At 35.3% G+C, this 21,637-nt stretch overlaps 1 pseudogene; it reads left to right on the forward strand.

Annotated features, from left to right (window-relative positions):
* LOC106145319 (olfactory receptor 2G3-like) overlaps window positions 1–15,629 on the forward strand; it is a 41,337-nt pseudogene extending 25,708 nt beyond the window's left edge.
* The last annotated feature ends 6,008 nt before the right edge of the window (window positions 15,630–21,637 follow it).

Here is a 21,637-nt window from a genome sequence, read left to right on the forward strand (position 1 = left end):
GACCAGATTGGTACACAGTCGAGTTCTACAAGACCTTTAAAGAAGAACTAACACCAATACTCTTCAATTTATTTCAGGAATAGAAAAAGAGGCATCACTTACAAACTCATCCTATGAAGCCAATATCACCTTGATCCCCAAACCAGGCAAAGACACATAAAAAAATAAATTCTCAGACCAATATCTCTCATGAACATAGATGCAAAAATTCTTAATAAAATTCTGGAAAATCAAATACAAAACTATATCAAAATGATTGCGCCCCATGATCAAGTGGAATTCATCTCAGGGATGCAAGGTTGCTTCAACATATGGGAATCAATAAATGTAACTCATCTCATTAATAGACTTAAAAATAAGAATCATATTATCATCTCAATAGATGCATAAAAAGCATTTGACAAAACACAGAACCCCTTTATGTCCAAAACACTAGAAAAACTAAGGGATAACAGGAAAATATTTCAACATCGTAAAGGCTATGTATCCTAAGCCTCAGGCCAACATCATTCTAAATTTTTAAAACATTGAATCATTCCCACTAAAAAACAGAACAAGACAGTGATGCCCTTTTTCACCACTTCTATTCAACATAGTTCTGGAAACACTGGCCAGAGCAATCAAACAGACGAAAGTAATCAAAGAAATATGTATAGAAAAAGAAGAACTTAAGTTCTCACTATTTGCTGGTGATATGATTCTATAATTACAAGACTCAAACAACTCCACCAGAAAACTTCTAGAGCTAGTAAATGAATTCAGCAAAGTAGCAGGATATTAAAAACAACACCTATAAATCAAAGGCATTTCTGTATGTCAGTGACAAATCCTCTGAGAAGAAAATGAAGAAAACTACCTCAATCACAATAACCTCAAAAAAATATACTTGGGAATCACCTTAATGAAAGAAGTGATAGATCTATACAATAAACTACAAAACCCTAATGAGAAAAATCAAAGAAGACCTTAGAAGATGGGAATATCTACCTTGCTCTTGGATAGACAGAATTAATATCATCAAAATGAGCATATTTCCAAAAGCAATATACAGATTTAATGCAATTCTGATCAAAATTCCAATGACATTCCGCATAGAAATAAAAAAAGTGATCATGAAATTCATCTGGAAAAATAAGAGACTCAGAATAGCTAAAGAAATCCTTAGCAGGAAGAGTGAAGTCTGGCATTGCTACACTAGACTTTAAACTATACTACAGAGCAATAGTAACAAAAACAGCATGGTATTGGCACCAAAACAGAATGGTAGACAAATGGTACATAAGAGAGGACACAGAGACTAACCCACAAAATTACAACTATCTTATATTACACAAAGATGCAAAATAAAAAACATGCATTAGAGAAAAGATAGCCAATGCCGCAGTCTGGCTGGGCACAATTCAGGAGCCACTTGTCAAAAGAAACTAACTTTATTTTTAGAACTACAAATGCCAAACAAAACTGCTCCTCAGGAAAAAACCCTCAGAGCCCAACTGCCACCACCGGCTTCCCACAAGCCTCTCACCCCCACCCCAGCCTCTCCACCTTCCACACTCCTCCTGCTCTTGAGGCCGATTGGCTGGGTTGCATGGGCGGAGCCAAAGAAGTCCCCCAATGAGCAGCTCCGTGGTCTGAAAGGGCAGGGAAACAGCCCAATGAGCATCACCGCAGAGGAGCAAATCAGCTAGATGTTGCTGGGGCCGCTGTGAGCCAATCATCAGCTGGCAGTCTGAAAGGTGGGGAAACAGCCCAATGAACATCACCGCAGAGGAGCCAATCAGCTACATGTTGCTGGGGCCGCTGTGAGCCAATCATTAGCCAGCAGCTGGAAGTTTGCTGGCAGCTGGAAGTTTGCTGGGGCCCCTTTGGCTGTGGCTCTCAACATCTCCCCCTCTCTGTTTAAACAACAAGCATGTGGCTTAGGGACCGTGCCTGCCTTAGGTTGTCCAATACTACATATGGTCCTTACCCGTCATTAGATGAGCATCAGGGCATCAGCCTCCTGTCTTAGGATCTTACCCGTCATTGACTACCGGTCCAGTATACAGCCACACCAGTGCAGAGGTACCAGCGGGGGGGGGGTGAGGTTCTTTGCCTCACCTCTGTTGGCCCCCAAATTTTAGCTGAACGATCATGACAAGCAGAAGAAAGGAAGATACACCAAGCCAATTGACGGCTCCTTTTGGGAAAATTGTACCACCAATGACATTAGCAAAAATACCCAACACTACCACAAGTTGCTGCACCAACAGATAGTTCACAATGCATACAAGTGAGTTCACAATGCATACAAGTGATACATAGTTTAGGCAAGTTCTGCAAGCAGTTCAGTGATGGCTATTGCAGAAACTGTAGATTAGTTTTATCTTTGTCTTCACTGGCACTGGGATGAAGATAGGAATTCTGGCAATAATGGCTAAAGAAAAAATTGTGTAACATTCCAGAAGGCACTAAAGGAAAACAATTTTCTTAACAATTTACATTGTCTTCACTGGCACTGGGATGAAGATAGGAATTCTGGCAATAATGGCTAACGAAAAAATTGTGTAACATTCCAGAATGCACTAAAAGAAAACAATTTTCTTAACAATTTACATTATCTTGAAGAGAATTATTAAATATAATGAAAAGGAAAGGTGAAAGTAAACAAACAGATCTGTTAACCTCCTTTTTTGTTTACATATTAAAATAATTCTTAACAGTTATTTACCCAATTTAAATTAAACCATTTAAATCATGTGAATAAAAAAAAATATTTGGATCCATTTTTTCATGAGCGCTCATCATATATGATATATGGACATACGTACATTCAAACATATAACACAAAACACAGGTGTGCACACATAATATAATACATACAACACATAACATAATAGTAAAGGCCTTATAACTTTTTACAGGTGAAATATTCATTGCAATATTTAAAAACTCTATAGTAAAAAAAAAAAATAGAACTGATGAGCAAAACATTAACTTAGGTCTGTATGAGCTCAAAAAACAAAATAGAACTTCATGATATGGGAAAGGGCAATAATAAAATAGATATTGAAAAAAGCATCCTGGTTCTGTCGCAGATGTAAGGATAGCCAAATTGGAGTTTTGGATATCAGCTGTTGTGGATTTGAGCCAAATCATCTTCTTTTTGGTCTGTAGAAATCGCTTTAGTTAATCTCTCTGGAATCCAAATCAGCTGCTGTTCTCCCTGTGGAAACAAACAAACAGGCCCCCGACTCCAGACAATCACTGGGTCAGGACCTTGGTTAATCTCTCTGGAATCCAAATCGACTGCTGTTCTTCCTGTGGAAACACACAAACAGACCCCCGACTCCAGACAATTACTGGGTCAGGACCTTTCCATTGTCCTGTTAGAATATCTTTCCAAAGTACCTTGGGCTTATGTACATTTTTTGGACACATATGCCTTTCTGCAGCACTAAGTCCTGATGAATCCAAATTTTAAAAGTTTAGAGTAAAAAGGGTTATTTTAAGTTTATCTTTGGGGAATATATATACTCCTTCCCAATTCCGTCTTTTTGCATTAATAAGTACATTTTAATAGTTTGATGAGCTCTTTCAACTATACCTTGTCCCTGTGGATTGTATGGGATTCCTGTTATAGGAGTAATGCCAAATGATGAGCAAAATTGTTTAAAAGAGGTAGAAGTATAACCAGGGACATTATCTGTTTTTAACTGTTTTGGAACGCCCACAGTGGCAAAATTTTGTAAGCAATGAGCTATAACATCTTTAGTTTATTCTCCGGTATGAAGGGAGCCCATCAAAAATCTGGAAGAAGTATCAACTGTAACATACAAATATTTTAATTTTCCAAATTCTGCCAAATATGGTTAGGTATCAATCCTCTAGGATTGATTCCAAGATTAACTTGTGGTAAAAAGGTCACACAATTTTGACATTGTTTTATTATTTATCTACCTTGTTCCTTAGTTATTTTAAAATGCTTTTGTAAAGTATTAGCATTGACATGGAACCTTTTATGAAAATTTATAGCTTCTTATAGTGTAGAGAAAATATGTATGTCATGTGTAGTTTTATCTGCTAAATCATTGCCCAAACTAAGGGCTCCAGGCAATCCTGTATGTGCCCTGATATGTCCTATAAAGAATGGATCTTTTCTGTCTCAGATTAAACTTTGTATAGTGGAAAACAAAGAGAAAACAGTAGAAGAAGGGGAAATTCTACTAGCATCTTCAAGGGATACTATAGCATTAACTATATACTGTCTATTGGAAAATAAATTAAATACAGAATCTTTAAACATCACAACAGCTTGTAATACTGCATTAAGCTCTATCTTTTGAGCTGATTGTTTGGGTAATAAAAATGTAAAAGTTTGATCAGGTGTAACTATTGCTGCTGTACCATTGTTTGACCCATCAGTGAATATATTTGGAGCATTCATGATAGGTGTTTTTCTTGTCATTTTTGGACAAATTACAGGATGTAATGACCAAAAAGACAATAAAGGATTAGATGGTAAGTGGTTATCAAATGAAACATTAGATTTGCACATGATTATTGCCCAAGTATTTAACTCATTAGCTAATTCATCAATTTGATTCACAGTATATGGAGTAATAATTTTATTGGGAGAAATTCCAAACACTCCCTTTGCTGTTTTTATTCCTTTGAGTATTAATTGTCCTACAGCCTCAGGATACCTAGTAAGAATAGTGTTAGGAGAATAAGATAAATGTATCCATAATAATGGACCTTCTTGCCAAAATACTCCTGTAGGAATAATTTTTTTGGTAGTACAATAAATAATAAAGGCAAACTTATATCAATTCTATCCAAATGCATATTTTTTATATATGTTTCAATAATTTTTAATGCCTTTCTTGCTTCAGGCATTAACATTTGGGGTTAATTTGGATCTGATGGACCTTTTAGGATATCAAATAAAGGTCCCAATTCTCCTGTTGGAATACCTAGATAAGGCCTTATCCAATTTATGTCTCCTAATAACTTTTGAAAGTCATTAAGTGATTTGAGATGATCTACTTGTATTTGAATTTTTGGTGGACGGACCATGGTTGAGGATAATAGAACTCCTAAATAATTAATTGTAAAATTTAATTGTACTTTATCTATTGCTCTCTCTAGATTATAATATTTTAATAAGTTTGTAAGTTTGGCATAACATTCTAGCAATGTGTTTTTAGCTTTGTGTGCTAATAATACATCATCCATATAGTGAAATATTTGTAGTTCAGGATTTTGATTTCTAAGTGGCTGGATTACTTTGTTAACATAAATTTGACACATACTTGGGCTGTTAGCCATCCGTTGAGGGAGTACTTTCCATTCATATCTCTGATCAGGACCTTCATGATTCAGTGCAGGGACAGTAAATGCAAAACGTGGACTATCCTCAGGATGAATTGGAATTGAAAAAAAACAATCTTTAATATCTATAACTAAAACACACCAAGTTTTTGGCAAAGCAGACAATTGAGGAATCCCTGATTGAGCAGGGATTCATTATTAATGGCTGTTAAATCTTGCAATAATCTCCATTTCTTTTTCAGATTTCTTTTTCATGACAAAAATGGGGGTATTATGGGGAGATACAGAAGGTTGTATATGTCCTTCCGCTAATTGTTGTTTGACCAGATCATGGGCTACTTGTATCTTTTCTTTCATCAAGGGCCACTGAGGAACCCTTACTGGTCTTTCTGATTTCCATGTAATTTTTATTATCTCAGTGTCCCTTTGTGAAAATCCAACCCATGTCTGTCTGTTCCTTGATCTATTTGTATTGGTGCTGCTATACCTTGTTCTTGTTTTTCTAATCTTTTTCCTTTCCTAAAACCTTGTCTAGCCATAATAGTGGGTGCATTTTGATTGATTTTATTTGTTAATGTCAAACCTAATTGATCTAGGACATCTTGTCCCCATAAATTTACAGGAAGATGATCCAATACATATGGCTGTATAGTTCCTTCACATCCTTCAGGATCCTTCCAATCTAATATCATTGCACTTCTATGGGGATTAGTTGCCACTCCTAGGCCTTGAAGCGTTTGAGTGTCTTGTAATTACCAATGTTTTGGCCATTCTTGACGAGAGATGATGCTAAGGTCTGCACCTGTATCCAGTAGCCCATTAAATTCATGTCCTTGAATATTTAGTTTTAGCATGGGGTGAGAATCTAAATTTAAAGAAAGCATAGCCCAATCTACACCTGTGGAGCCTAATCCCCTGGAACCTCTTTCTACAGCATGACTGGAAAATTTATCATGTAGGCTTGGTATTATTAGTAACTGTGTTATTCTATCTCCTGGTGAAATTACTGATATACCCTTTGGAGAACTGGCTATAATTTTTATTTCACCTTCATAATTGGGATCAATTACCCCAGAACTTATCATAAGTCCTTTTAGAGTAGAAGAGCTGCGTTCCAATAATAAGTCTACTGTTCCTTTGGGAAGAGGTTCTTTCACCCCTGTGGGAATGATTTGAACACCCATCTCTGGAGTTAGTACTGATCTGGCGGAGGCGCAGATGTCCAACCCTGAGCTCTCTCTGGTTTGTCTGATGAGGGATCTGATGGACAATGTGTCCTGGGCACTACCCTGATGGGGTTGCTGGGTTCCTCCAGTGCTCCATATATTTGTGGTTTGGGGCCCCAGAGCATTGGGGCCCCATGTTCATTTTTTGGCAATGGAGCCCAATGCCTTTGCCCATACTGTGGATAAACACCTTGTCCTTGTTCATTTTTTGATAATGGAGTACCCTCTATGGTGGTTTGAGAACGGCATTCATTAGCCCAATGTCTCCCTCTACAGCATCGTGGGCAAATACCCGGTGCTCTACTCCTTTGATACCTAGTTTTGTTAAACCCTCCTCCTATGGGGCAATTCCTTTTAAAATGTCCTATTTGTTGACAATTGTAGCATGTTCTTGGCCTGGCATATAAAGCCTGTTTTACTGCAGCTACCACAATTTGCCTTTGTTCATTAATGTCTCTGGCATCTAAAGCCTGTTTTACTGCAGCTGCCGTGACTTGCTCTTGTTCATTAATGTCTCTACATAATTTAATATATGTGTTTAAATCTTCCTGTTTCCATGGTCTAATGATATCTCTGCACCAACGATTCACTTGGTCATAAGCCAGTTGTTTTATTAATGGCATTGCTTGTTCTGTATTCCCAAAAATTCTGGTAGCTGTTTGAATAAGCCTATCTACAAATTCAGCATAAGGTTCATTAGCTCCTTGTATTACCTTACATAATTGACCTTGTAAACCTCCATGTCCTTTTAAAGTCTTCCATGCCCTAATCGCCTCTACAGCAATTTGTGAGTATACGCCAGAATCATATGCAATTTGTTGCTGCTGATCCTCATAAGGTCCCTTTCCTAACAACATATCTAGATTGCTCTGAGGACAACCAGCTGCTGCATTTCGCCTAGCCGTCTCCTTGAAAAATTCCTCATTGGCAACCTTCCATAACAGGTATTGACCTCCATTTAGCACAGCTTTACACATATTAGCCCAATCTGCTGGCGTCATGTTCAAGTTGTTAATGGATTCAACCAAGTTTACAGTGAAGGGTGCTTGAGGACCATAGGTTGTTACAGCCTCTTTTAGCTCCTTCACTATTTTGAAATTTAAACCCTGGTAAATTTGCTGCCCTCCTACCTCAAATACAGGGCATGTTAATACTTGAGATCCGGTGTCAGGATCCCAACTATCAACTGCGGGGGTTGGGAATCTTTTTCTCTGTATGACTAACTTGAGAGATCTTCTCTTTTACTTGAATCAATATGTCTTCTCCTTCCTCTACCATTGTCTGAACTGAAGGCTTTGGACTAAGCAAACCAGATACAAATGTTCACAATGGCAATGTGCCAACTGGCAGAGTCCCTGGGCTGTTCTTTTCTATTCTTTTTAAATCTTCACCATGATAGTCCCACTGTGATATATTTAACAACTCCTCCTTAAAAAGCCATGGGCTACATTTTTGTATTGTATCAATGTATTCCCTGACTCTTCTTGATTTTACTGAAATGCCTCCTTCCTCTAACAATTTACTTAACAGTCTTTTGGTTTGTTTTTTACTAATTTCTGATCCTGTATTTCTACTATAGTACAACCCAACAAGATGATGCCAAACAAAACTAATACAGAATGAAATAAAAATGGAACAATAAAAATTCATTATAGCCTTTCTAACTTCCTGACATGTGCATCCATCCTTTCTCCCTATCTGTTCCTCAGAAGCAAATAGTTTTTCCTCAGATGTGAGCGGTTTTTCTTCCGTCTCACTCATCTCCAGGGACAGGCAACTTAAAACAAAAATGAAGCAAAACAAAAGAGGAAACTTAGAATGGCTACCCATCCTCTTGCCCTGCCCTCAGGGGCAAGCAGTTTACTTACCCTCATTCGCTCCCCATGCGAGCCACCAAATGCTGCAGCCTGGCTGGGCACAGGAGCCACTTGTCAAAAGAAACTAACTTTATTTTTAGAACTACAAACGCCAAACAAAACAGCTCCTCAGGAAAAAACCCTCAGAGCCTAACTGCCACCACCGGCTTCCCATAAGCCTCTCACCCCCACCCCAGCCTCTCCACCTCCCACAATCCTCCTGCTCTTGAGGCTGATTGGCTGGGTCGCATGGATGGAGCCAAAGAAGTCCCCCAATGAGCAGCTCCGTGGTCTGAAAGGGCAGGGAAACAGTTCAATGAGCATCACCGCAGAGGAGCCAATCAGCTAGATGTTGCTGGGGCCACTGTGAGCCAATCATCAGCCAGCAGCTGGAAGTTTGCTGGCAGCTGGAAGTTTGCTGGGGCCCCTTTGGCTGTGTCTCTCAACAAGCCTCTTCAACAAAAGGTGCTGGGAAAACTGGGAATCTATTTGCAACAAAATAAAATTAAACCCTTTTCTCTCACCATGCACAAAACTCAACTCATAGTGGATCAAAGTCTTAGGAATTAAAGCAGAAACTCTGCATCTAATAGAAGAAAAGGTAGACCCTAATCTTCATTATGTGGGATTATGCCCCAACATCCTTAATAAGAATCCTATAGTGCAAGAATTAAAACCAAGAATCAATAAATGAGATGGACTTAAATGAAAAAGTTTCTCCTCAGCAAAAGAAACAATATTTGAGGTGCATTGGGAGCCTACATCTTGGGAGAAAATCTTTACCCCTCACACATCAGATAGAGCACTAATCTCTAGGGTATATAAAGACCTAAAAAATCTAAGCAATAAAAAAAGAAATAAACCAATCAATAAATGGTCCAAGGACCTGAACAGACACTTATAAGAAGAAGGTATAGAATTAATCAACGAATATATGAAAAAATGTTCATCATCTCTAGCAATTAAAGAAATGCACATCCGAACTACTCTAAGATACCATCTGCCTCCAGTCAGAATGGCAGCTATTATGAAGACAAACAACAATAATGTTAGCAAGGATGTAGGGGAAAAGGCACACTCATACACTGCTGGTGGGACTGCAAATTGGTGAAGCCAATATAGAAAGGAGTAGGAAAGATTCCTTGGAAAACTGGGAATGGAATCTTTATTTGACCCAGGTATCCCTCTCCTCAGTATATACCCAAATGTTGTAAAAACAGCATACTTCAGGGACACAGGCACATCAATATTTATAGCAGCACAATTCACAATAGCTAAATTGTGGAACCAAATTAGATGCCCTTCAATAGATGAGTGGATAAAAAAATGTGGCATATATACACATTGGAATGTTAAAAGAGAATAAAATCATGGCATTTGTAGGTAAATGGATGGTGTTGGAGAAGATAATGCCAATTGAAGTTAGCCAAATCCAAAAAAAATGGTGAATGTTCTCTCTGATAGAAGGTGACTGACTCATAGTGGGGTAGGGAGGGGGTGCATGGGAGGAATAGACAAACTCTATAGATAGGCAGAGGTGTGAGAGGAAAGGGAGGGGCAGGGGGTTAGCAATAATAGTGAAAAGTGATGAATATCATTATCCAAAGTACATGTATAAGACACGGATTGGTGTAAACATACTTTTATACAAACAGAGCTATGAAAAATTGTGGTCTTTATATGTAACAATAATTGTAATGCATTCTGTTGTCATTTATTTTTAAAATAATCAATAAAAATAAACAAATATATATATATAAAACGTGGCCATGATTAAGCATCCCAAGGTTTAATCCCCAGTACTCCTAAAAAAAATTAAATCATAAAATGGCAACAGTAACAAAAATAACAAAATTTGTATGCAAAGATTTAATCATTGGGTATATCCCTGGAAATATATAATGAAAAATTCATAAGCTCTGTAATAAAAATACAAATATCTGAAATAACAACATGCCATACAACTAGTATTTCAAATTAGTGAGGAAATATATTATTTAGTGGATCAAATAATGATCCTACAAAATAATGACAGCATTAGATATCTGACTTTCCAGTTTAGCAACTATATATTAAAGAATAAAACAGATAAAAATTTTACTTTAAACTAAGAATATCAATGAATAGGGATAAAATTAAGACAAATAATACTTGCATAAATACGCACATAGAGTTGGTATTTGAAAAGTTTTATTAAGGCAGATAACACATGTTCCCTTATTAAATATACACTAAAATATGCATATACTTAATTATAAGAAATATTTTATGGGAATAATTTATAATGTACAGTGAAATTATATGCAGATCTAGTGACTCTAAATGTGGGATTTATTTAAATAATTTGGTATACCCTTATAATGGAATGTTATTGAGGCAATGATCTTATGGTTAATATTTTCTGATGCTATAAAACTATTTATACTTGTTAGTGAAAGTAACTGGCCTACAAAGGAGATATGGCTCATTTACCCAATTATGTAGTTAACTTCCAATAGCAATGACACAGACTTCATCCACAGCACCCATAGCAGCACCCATAGCAATGAACTAAAGAACAAGTATGGGTAAGAGGTCTGAATATGGGTAAGAGAATTTTCCCATGATATTGTCTGTCAGGAAAAAAAATGTTCTGTCAAGAAATGCCTTCCTTTATGTGTCTCTCTTGAGAGAGCAAAGTTCTGAATGTTAATCAACTCCATGATAATTAGAAATTTAAAAAATATAGATCCCAATGGTGTTTAGAGAATCCGTATCATGTGTATTTTTCACTTATTCTAATCTATGTTTCTCCAGAGAAAATTACTTAAGCCATATTTACTTTCACCTGGGTGTAGGGCAGTGATATTCACTCCAGGAGAAAATCCCTATTATGCTAAAGTCATATCACCAGCAATATTCTCTACATGCCAATAAGTGTGAAAGGGAAAGAGAGAGATGATCTACAGGATGTAGGTAATTCTCTAAATGACTTGCATCACCATGTCTTTCCCACTCTTAGCTGTCTCCAATCACACTAGTCAGCACCAACCCAGTTAGCTACTTTCCTGATTGAGTCACTGTGTCTCTCCCTCTGCATATTCATTAAAAATAAATGTGTTCATAAAATAAGAACAATCAGAAAAAAGGTGGGGAGAATAAATTTCTTGATATTTTTTCCAAAAGAAAAAGAATTTTTCTGTAGACAATAATTTTCCAAATAGTACTTCAGTCTTTGTTCATATATAAGATTTGAAAAGATAGGTTTTTATAATTCTATTTTGGTTTCAACACACACACACACACACACACACACACACACACACACACACACATACACACACACACATTTCTGACCACTCTCCTTTCTAGGTCCTGTTCAGTGACTCCCTTCAAGCCACAAGTCAGACTTGAACTGGAGAATGCAAATTCCTACACATCCAATTTCAGAGGTATGAGCAGGTTCTCAGGAGATTGGATAAAATAGTTATTCTTCAACCTAATCACCTAATCAGAATAAAAAGATAGAGTAATTGATGGGTACAAGTGGAAAGATGTTCTTGAAAAATTACTTATAATCCCAATGTTTTAACAATTTTCAGTATTGTAATAGTAAAATGTGAGAGGCATAATTAGATTATTCCTACATATTTAGGATTATTTTTATTTATTTATTTATTTATTTATTTATTTATTTTTATTAGTTGTTCACAACATTACAAAGCTCTTGACATATCATATTTCATACATTAGATTGAAGTGGGTTATGAACTCCCAATTTTACCCCAAATGCAGATTGCAGAATCAACGTCGGTTACACATCCACAATTTTACATAATGCCCTATTAGTAATTGTTTTATTCTGCTACCTTTCCTATCCCCTACTATCCCCCCTCCCCTTCCCTCACATCTTCTCTCTCTACCCCATCTACTGTAATTCATTTCTCTCCTTGTTTATTTTTCCATTCCCCTCACAACCTCTTATATGTAATTTTGTATAGCAATGAGGGTCTCCCATCATTTCCATGTAATTTCCTTGTAGACTCATAAGCACATACAAAAACGTTATTTCTCTATATAAAATTAAAATTAAATTGCTGTTTTGTGGCTACATGAACCAAACATCATGTATATTATTAATATATTCAATTTATATTTATCAATAGTTCTTCAGTATAGCTTTAAAACCAGATTCACTGTAAATAATGTGGGATATGTAGTGCACAAACAAAAATGTTCTTAATATTATATAATCAGGTTGTAAATTCAATTGGTTTTAACATAACTTTTGAATTCTTCTATTAATTTCAACAAATGTGTTGAATACTTGATTCTGCATTTAAAATCTTAAAAAGGAAACAAACTAAAAATTTATCTCTAAAGTTGCTTTTAAATATCCTATCAAATTATGTGATTTTAAAATATTAGAAAATTGCTAATGCCTGAATTTATCATTATGAATAAACTCATATTTAAGAGAATATTACATTCAAAAGAGTTCAAATTTAAGATGTTTCTAAAGTTTTTAAAAATATGTACATTGTGTTATTTTCTTAAGGCAATATGAATAACTTATGCTTCTATTAGAGCTAAGCATTTGTTTAAACTACTGAATTAGTTACTTTAGTAACTAAAACTAAAAACATACCAGTATGAGACAAATTATCATTTTATGTCAAGTAGCATTAGGAATATGCAGAATGTGAGATTCTATATAGCATATCATTCAGGCTTTCTGAGTAGAATTCTTTATTAGCTATGCATATCTAAACATTTAGGTCCAGAAATTAAAGCATTAAGACATTCCAGACACAATTTTATTGTTTGAATATAAACACATATGAATAAAACAAAAAAATTTTTTTCATTATTCCTAAAAGTAAATGATTCAAGAAAATGCTACCATGAGAGCAGAAAATTTGGGAGCACAAAGGATAACATCATAAAAAATAGTAAGTGAAGAGGCATGGAGGATTGTACTATGGTCCAATCTCCTTTTATTTATTAAGCAGAGCAATGTAAAGTGAGTTGAACAAGATATGATTTGCTTTCTCATGATTTTTTTTAAATGCCAGCACCTTGTATTTAAAGGAATTGGTTATAGTTTCCCTTTATTTTTATCAAAAATATCTTATGGTTATCTGTCTCAACAAATGAGTGCACATCTGAGATTTTGTACCTGTGTTTTTTCATATGTATATAGGATCTATTTTTATCACATTTAAGAGGTAAAAGATTTTTTGTAAGGACTCCTAAGTATGTTATTAGAGAAAAAGTAGCTTTATTTAGTTTTCTTCTATATTATCACCTGAGTCTAACCCTTTATCACTCAGATCAGATAATTAAATGTAAGAAACATCATCATCATTAACCTTATCTGTGAGACAAAAAAAAGACACAAAATACATTCCAGTTATTTTCCTGACCAAATTCTTCACTGTTATCCATTATTTTTCTGTATTGCAATTTCTATTACTATGAACAATGAACATGAACAATCCATTCAATGGTAGTTTAAAATTAGTCCCAGCATACACCTGTTACTCCCCTCCCACTAAAATAGCCACTGTTATGGTTTGGATATAAAGAGTTTTCCAAAAGCTCCTGTGGTAATGCAGGGACATTTAGAAGTGAAATGATTAGATTATTAGAAATGTAGCCTAATCTATTTCATGAATGAATCACTGAAAAGTTCCACTGTACTGGGTGGTAACTGTAGGTATGTGGGGTATGGCTGGAGGTGGGTCACTGTTGATGTGCTCTTGAGGATTATATCTTGTCCCGCTGGCTCCTCTCTCTCTCTCTCTCTCTCTCTCTCTCTCTCTCTCTCTCTCTCTGCATCCCAGACACCATGAAGTAGCAAGTTTCCTCCACCATGCCCTTCTTCCATGATGTTTACCTCACCTCAAGCCTAGAACCATGGATTTGGCTGACTGGACTGAATTTCTGAAACCATAACCTCAAAATAAATTTTTCCTCCTCTAAGTAGTTATCTGATTTGAGTGGTATGTTAGTCAGATTTTTGTCACTGCAACCATATGGAAGCTTTCCTTAAGTAGATTGTCAATAATAACTTTTGACAATTAGGGGAAATAGTTCATGAAAAAAAAGAGGAGGTGTCAAATAGTTAATGTGATCCAATAAATGACACAAAATGCCTTTGCATTAAAAGACAATCCTAAATGTCTTTTAATAATTATATCTTTTCTTCTTTGTGTAATTTTACTGGTTAAAAACCTTACCTAAGTTTTTACTTCAAATATATTAGGTAAATAGTAATAATGATACTTCTTTGGATTGAACTTCTATTTTTCTCTTTTGCCTTTGAAGACTTACGGAAGGAAACAATGAAACCCATGAGGAAGGTTTTATTTTGCTTGGATTCTCAGACCAACCGCAGTTGGAAATCATCCTTTTCGTGGTAGTTTTACTATCCTATCTTCCGGCCCTTGTGGGTAACACAGCCATCATCGTGGTCTCCAGCCTGGATTCCAAACTCCACACACCTATGTACTTCTTCCTCACTAATCTCTCCTTTCTTGACGTTGCCTTCACTACCAGCATCGTGCCCCAGCTGTTGTGGAATATGAGGGGACCAGTCAAGACCATCACATCCACCGGCTGTGTCCTACAACTCTATGTGTCCCTCTCCTTAGGTCCCACTAAGTGCGTTCTCCTTACTATCATGGCATTTGACCACAATGTGGCTGTCTGTGGACTTCTCAACTACATGACTGTCATGCACCCATTATTCTGCAAGTCCCTGGCAGGAATAGCCTGGCTAAGTGGAGTGGGAAACACTCTCATAAAAAGCACCATCACCCTTCAGCTTCCTTGATGTTGGCACCATCATTTTCACCACTTCTTGTGTGAAGTGCCTGCCATGATCAAGTTGGCATGTGTTGATATCCATGCAAAACAAGTCCAGTTTTTTGTGGCTACATTAGTTCTCCTCCTCCTTCCCATGGCATTGATATCTGCTTCCTATGGATTCATCCTGCATGCTGTGATAAAAATTAAGTCATCCCAAGCTTGGCACAAGGCTCTAGGGACCTGTGGCTCTCATCTACTAGTGGTGTCCCTTTATTTTGGGACCAGCTTAGTCATATACATCCAGCCACAGAGATCCTTTGGCCACAGCCAGGGCATGTTATTCACACTCTTTTATGCTGTTGTGACTCCCATTCTCAACCCTCTCATATACACCTTGAGGAACAAGGATGTGAAAGGAGCCCTGAGGAGACTACTGAGGTGAGAACAACATTTCTAATGGAAAAATCAAAGGGCAGTGACTGTCTGTGCTGGAAACTTATTAAAGAGTTACCATGTTATAACTTCTCCCTAACGTTCAGTTCATGTGTGACTGACTGCCTCTCTAGCTGCATTTTTGTACAGTGTGGACCACATTGTCTCGAAAAAGAACACTTAGATTCAACTTCTGTAGCACGTGGAACCTTGTATGTGTTACAGATATTTACACAAACTCCCTTATTAAATGGATTTTATGTGAATACATTTCATATAAATGAAATGGTACACATATAGTAAGAATGGAAAATTTTGTAGATTTTCACTGTACATATATACATATATGCCTGCAAACATAATTAGAGAATTAAAATATTATTTATTAATTGAAAAGTTGAAAATTATATATTAGCATGAAGAAATTATTGTAGTATTTTCTTTGCAGAACAATTCTACAATAAATAAATAATTACTAAATAATTTAATAAATACTAAATATTTACATAACCTAGTTTCAGCTTGATCCAGGCTCTTGGCAGAATCTTGCATTCAATTCTATGTAACAGTCTCATGCCTTCCCAGTGTCTTTGTGGCCTTTGACCATGTAGACTCTGTAGCCACACTTTTTTGGTTTCAAGATTTTACTCACTTGCCGATCATAACCCTCTGCTCTTTACTTTACCTGTTCAGTGACAATTAAATAAACTTAATTCATGCAAAGTGTCAAAAAGTCATGGCAGTAATAAGTACTGAGTAAATTTAACAAATATTTAAAATATTTTAAAAAATAGAATGGTACTCAAAATTCTTCATAGTCCTCCCACACAACTTCTGTCATTCTCAAAATGCACTTCATTGTGTGGTTTGTGTTTGTTTTACATTTTATATTAATTGATAGTTAGATTTTTTATTTGTTAATTTATTAATTCATTTGAATTTTATTTATTTGTTTATTTGATTTTTTTCCTGGAAACACTAAAACCAATCAAAATCTCTCTTCACACCTCTTTGTATCAGCCCCAATTTGCAATCAAGTACCAATTTTGACTTTGGAATCTTTCTCTAAACTATATTGTTGAAACTTTGAGTCAGAGTGCTTGGGTTCAAAGCCCAGTACTATGGAAAAAATCAATTAGAATAATGTTTAAATACATATCTCTATAATGCCAATTCACAGTTTCCTCAACAGTACAAGAGTGGGAATAATAGTTCCTAACTTACTTGACTACTGTGATAAGTAAATATGATTGGGAAACAGTTAAGCTCAGACCTATCTATTATGTATTAATAACAACCACTCAATAATTGTTAGCTACTTCTGAACCACTTATACTATTCCAAACTTTATAACTTGATTGACCTTACTGATTTAATGATTTCTCTATGTCTTCAATCACTTCCTACTATTAGTTCAACAACATTTAACTATGCACAACTATTCCCTATCTTTTTGGTAACTCCCCTAACTTAGTGGAAAGTTGGAATGTGGATCCTGCATTATATTTAGACTTCCCTTATCATCATGGCCATAGGAAAATCTTCTTCAATCTATTCCTTGTGGTGTCTTAACCCATTTCATCCATCACATTCACGATGCCACTGACCTAGTTCAAATCTTCTATTCTGCTCCTTAAAAAGATTGAAAATATATAGTTCTGAGTAAAAATGGTTTTACAGGCATGTTTGATTTGGAGGGCAAAGTTTAATTTAGTGACTGTGAATGCACCCAAATGTGTAATAGATTTTCTGCCTTATAGCCTTCCACACCTGGCCCATGGGCTCCATGTGGGTCACTTTCTAGCTTTTGAGGCACTTAAAAGTGTTGGTATGTGTGACCAAATTTTTTAAATGTCCAAATTGTTCTCTTCATGGCCTTTCTAAATGACAACTTTGATTATTCTAAAATAATACATTCTATTTATGACTATGCTATTCCAATTTTAAATGATACTTAAATGTTACAGAGTGAAATCTCAGGTTCTCCATTGTCATCACTGAATTTTTCTGTTTTCCTCACCATGTGTAATTCATATTTAAACAGAAGTTTCTGAATATTTTCTTTTCATTAACCTTAGAATATTTACTATATCAGCTTCTTAAAGCCAAACTTAAGTCTTACCTATTTCACATAAATGTCCTCATTCAATAATAACTTATTTTTCTGTATTGCCATATCACATTTCATGTACTAGTAATTAATAAATTTATGAGAATAAAGGGCTTTTTAGGAATTCAAGTACTCTATTATAGTTAAGAGAATAAGAACCAGAAATCATATGAGATAGTCTTGGAATTGTGAAATGAATCAAATCACTTAAGGACTTGTATAGTATGTGAAGAAAAATGAACATTCCTATGAATTCTAGAAGAATATCTTGTTTCTTCTAAGGTTTTGGACACCAGAGTCACACCAACTAAGTTCTAAATCGTGGAATCAGTTCTTTAATCTCTAAATTTACATAACAGAGTAATAGTGCCAATTTCATGATACCAGGGTGAGGAGCAAGTGAGGCGGTGCATGTTATGGGCCTGATATCTAGCAAAGCTCAAAACACACCTGTCTGTCAACAGTGAGATTCTTCAAGGAGCACTATCAAATCAGAAGAAGCATTACTTTATTCTTTTCTCTGCCCATACCAGAGTGTGGCTCTTTCCATGCCCCTGGAGAGGAGTTTTAGAATGCACATGATTTGTCTGTTTTTTTTTAATTAAAAAATTTATTTGTTCTTTTTAGTTTTACATGATAGTAGAACATATTTTGACATATCATACATACATGAAGCATAAATTCCTATTTTTGTGGTTGTACATAATGTGGAGTTGCAATAGTATTGTATTCATATATGAATAAATAAAGAAAAGTTGTGTCCAATTAATTTTACTTACTTTCCCATTCTCATCCCTTCTCCCACCCTCCCATTCCCCCTATCCAACCTGGTGAACCTCATTCCTCCCTCCCTGCCCCCTTCCTATTGAGAGTCACCATCTGTACACCAGAGAGAACATTTGGCCTTTGTTTTTTGTGATTGGCTTATTTCACTTAACATGATAGCCTCTTGTTCCACCCATTTAAGAGCAAATACTGTAATTTCATTCTTTTTTATGGCTGAGTAATATTTCATTATGTATTTACAAATGATAAAAGAAGCCACTTTTCCTAATAAAATATTCTCAGATCAGTAGTTAAAATGTCTGCTTTCAAGTCACAAATATAAAAATATTAAATAATAGTAAAGAGTTTACAAATGAGAATATTGATAAGATTTTCACCGTATTAAAATGTACTTTTTTGCTACACTTTTGAAAGTGTTGAGCAAAATTGATAAACTGTTAGCAAGATTGTCCAAGAAAAGAAAGAAAAAGAAACCATTATCATTAAGCAAAATAATATAGCCAGTATTAAATAAATTCTAAATAGAATAAAGATAATAAATGAGCATTATGAACTCCTGCATACTTCAGAACAGGAATATATTTCTATGCACTTTGGGACTGATTTGGAGCAGTCAGAGATTTTAGCCTGGCAGGCATGAATGGTTGTGTATGGGGTGGGGGGCTGTTGGGGGACTGACAGAAACCCAGGAGAGTATGCAAATTGAGAGAAAGAAACAAAAAGAAAGAGAGAAATAAAAAAAGGAGATGTTAGAGAAGGAAGCTAGAGGGAAGGGAAAGGATATACAAACCAGTATGGGCACGGATATGTATACAGTAGGAAGACTTTCTAAGAAGAAGTATACTGTGCCAGGAAACAGCAGGGTGTTTCCTAAGAATTTAGCCCAAGGGCAATGACAAAGCTTTTCAGTAATAACACAGTCAAATCAATCAAACTTTTCCTTCATGGTTTGATATTTCAATAATTTACTAATTTTCTAAGAAAGCATTCTTGTGATGATGTCATGAATGTATAGTTTTTTTCTTTCATCATTGGTTTTATAATCTTCAGGCAAGAATATTTATGGATGGTGTGATAGCGGTCACATGTCTGCTTTTACATATGAATGATTAGTTATTACAGTAGCATCTAATGAAAAAAAATTACTCCTTCTAGTGACCTGAAAAGCCAAATTTTTAAAAAAGTTTAGCCTGTCTTATTCTATTCATAGTTTACAAATAAATTATTTTTGTGAACCTTGATTTTTATCAAAAGCTGATTTGGGATCTATTGATATAATTATGTAATTTTTCCTTCCTTAATTCTGTTATTTGGGTGAATTATCATTATTCATGTTTTGGCTCTGGAATAAATTCAATTTGGGCAATGAGCATGATTTATTTCATAATGGACTTCATAATATTTCAAACCCGTGTTAATTTGTCAGACTATCGTTTACTTTTCTGTTTTGCTACAAAGTTACACTTGACTAAAACAAGTATTTGAATTTTTTCTTTTATATTTCAAACTTCTGATATATGTAAAATTTTTTTAGAAGTCAACTTGAAAAAAAACCTAGAGACTTGAACAAGTATGATACATAAGATCTCTCAATGAATTTTAAACAAAATAATCTGGTCAATTTTATTAGTCATCAGGGGAGTACAAAATTTAAGTAGTAATGAAATATCCATTACTTACTACCAGATGGATTAAAATTAAAAGAACACAAAATACTTAGTGTAGTCATAGATGTGGAGCATTTGGAATTCCTAAGCCCTGAGGAGTATAGGTGTTTACATCAATTTTCAGGCCTAATGGTAGCTACTAAATCTGAATATAATCTATGTCTAAACAATTCATCAGAAGATAACTTATATTTTTGTTTACCCAGAGATATGTGCAAAAATATTTATAGCAGCATTGCTCATAAAAGATGAACCTGAAAACACTTAAATACCTATCAATACTACAACGGCTAAATATGGAGTGGCATTTTCACACAATGTAATACAATGCAGGAATAAAAATTGTAATTTGCTTTTACAAGAACCATAATGATTAAATCTCACAAAGATAATGTTGAATGAATGAAGTCAGAGACAAAAGAAATAGTGATGTATTATTTTTGTTTATATGCTGTTCAAAAATCATAATAAATGTTACACGTGATAAGTAAAGTATTATATGAAAATGAATTGAGGGTTGTTCTGGAGTGTTGTTTGTTTTATTTCTCCATCAAGATGTTTTCATAATGTAAGAAGTCAGCAACCTGTATTTTTATGCATTGTTTGTTTGTTTTGAGGGGTACAGGGATTGAACTCAGGGGCATTCAACCACTGAGCTACATGCCCAGCCCTATTTTGTATTTTATTTAGAGACAGGATCTCATTGAGTTGCTTAGCACTTACCTTTTGCTGAGCCTGGTTTTGAACTAACAATCCTCCTGCCTGAGCCTCCAGAGCTGCTGGGATTGCAGGAATGCATCACCATATCCAGCTGAACGGTTTATTTGTATATGAAATAAATTTATATAAAGAATCAATAGGCTTTCATAAAATCCATATTCTTTTGAGGATTATAAATATTTTTCAGTCCTGGGACTCAATGCACAGAAAATTGATCAAGTTAGATGAACTATGTTTCCTTCAGATTCTGTATGTGCTGTGCAGTTTGTCCAAGTTTCTGCTTCTCTTTTAGTACTGGGTACAGGCCTTAGCTAATGTGGTTGCCACCCATCATTACATCACTGAAATTGTTTTCTTTGACATGCCATTGATATCATCTGGCTAGAACATGAATGTGCAGGAGTTTTTCCTCAGACACTGAAATATTGGAAGAGGAGTTGATAGCCTTAGCCAAAATGAAGTTCACCTTCTCTATTGAGAAAAGTATGCTTGAAGAAAAGCATAAAGTATGGGATGAATATGGTATATTTATAGGCAGCAGGCATGAAATTAATGGGATTTCCATTTGGGGCCTTTGCTTGGTCTTAGATCAAAGTAAGATAACCTCTACAGTGATGAGTGGGAGGATTTAATAATTTGTCCCAATTTTCTATGATAGGAGAGAAGAACAACAGGATACACATAGAATGAATTCTGGGCAGACCAAAGAGGCCATTTGAAGAGAGACTGGGATTT

Source organism: Ictidomys tridecemlineatus, chromosome 8 (genome assembly GCF_052094955.1).
Source record: "Ictidomys tridecemlineatus isolate mIctTri1 chromosome 8, mIctTri1.hap1, whole genome shotgun sequence".
Lineage (NCBI taxonomy): Eukaryota > Metazoa > Chordata > Mammalia > Rodentia > Sciuridae > Ictidomys > Ictidomys tridecemlineatus.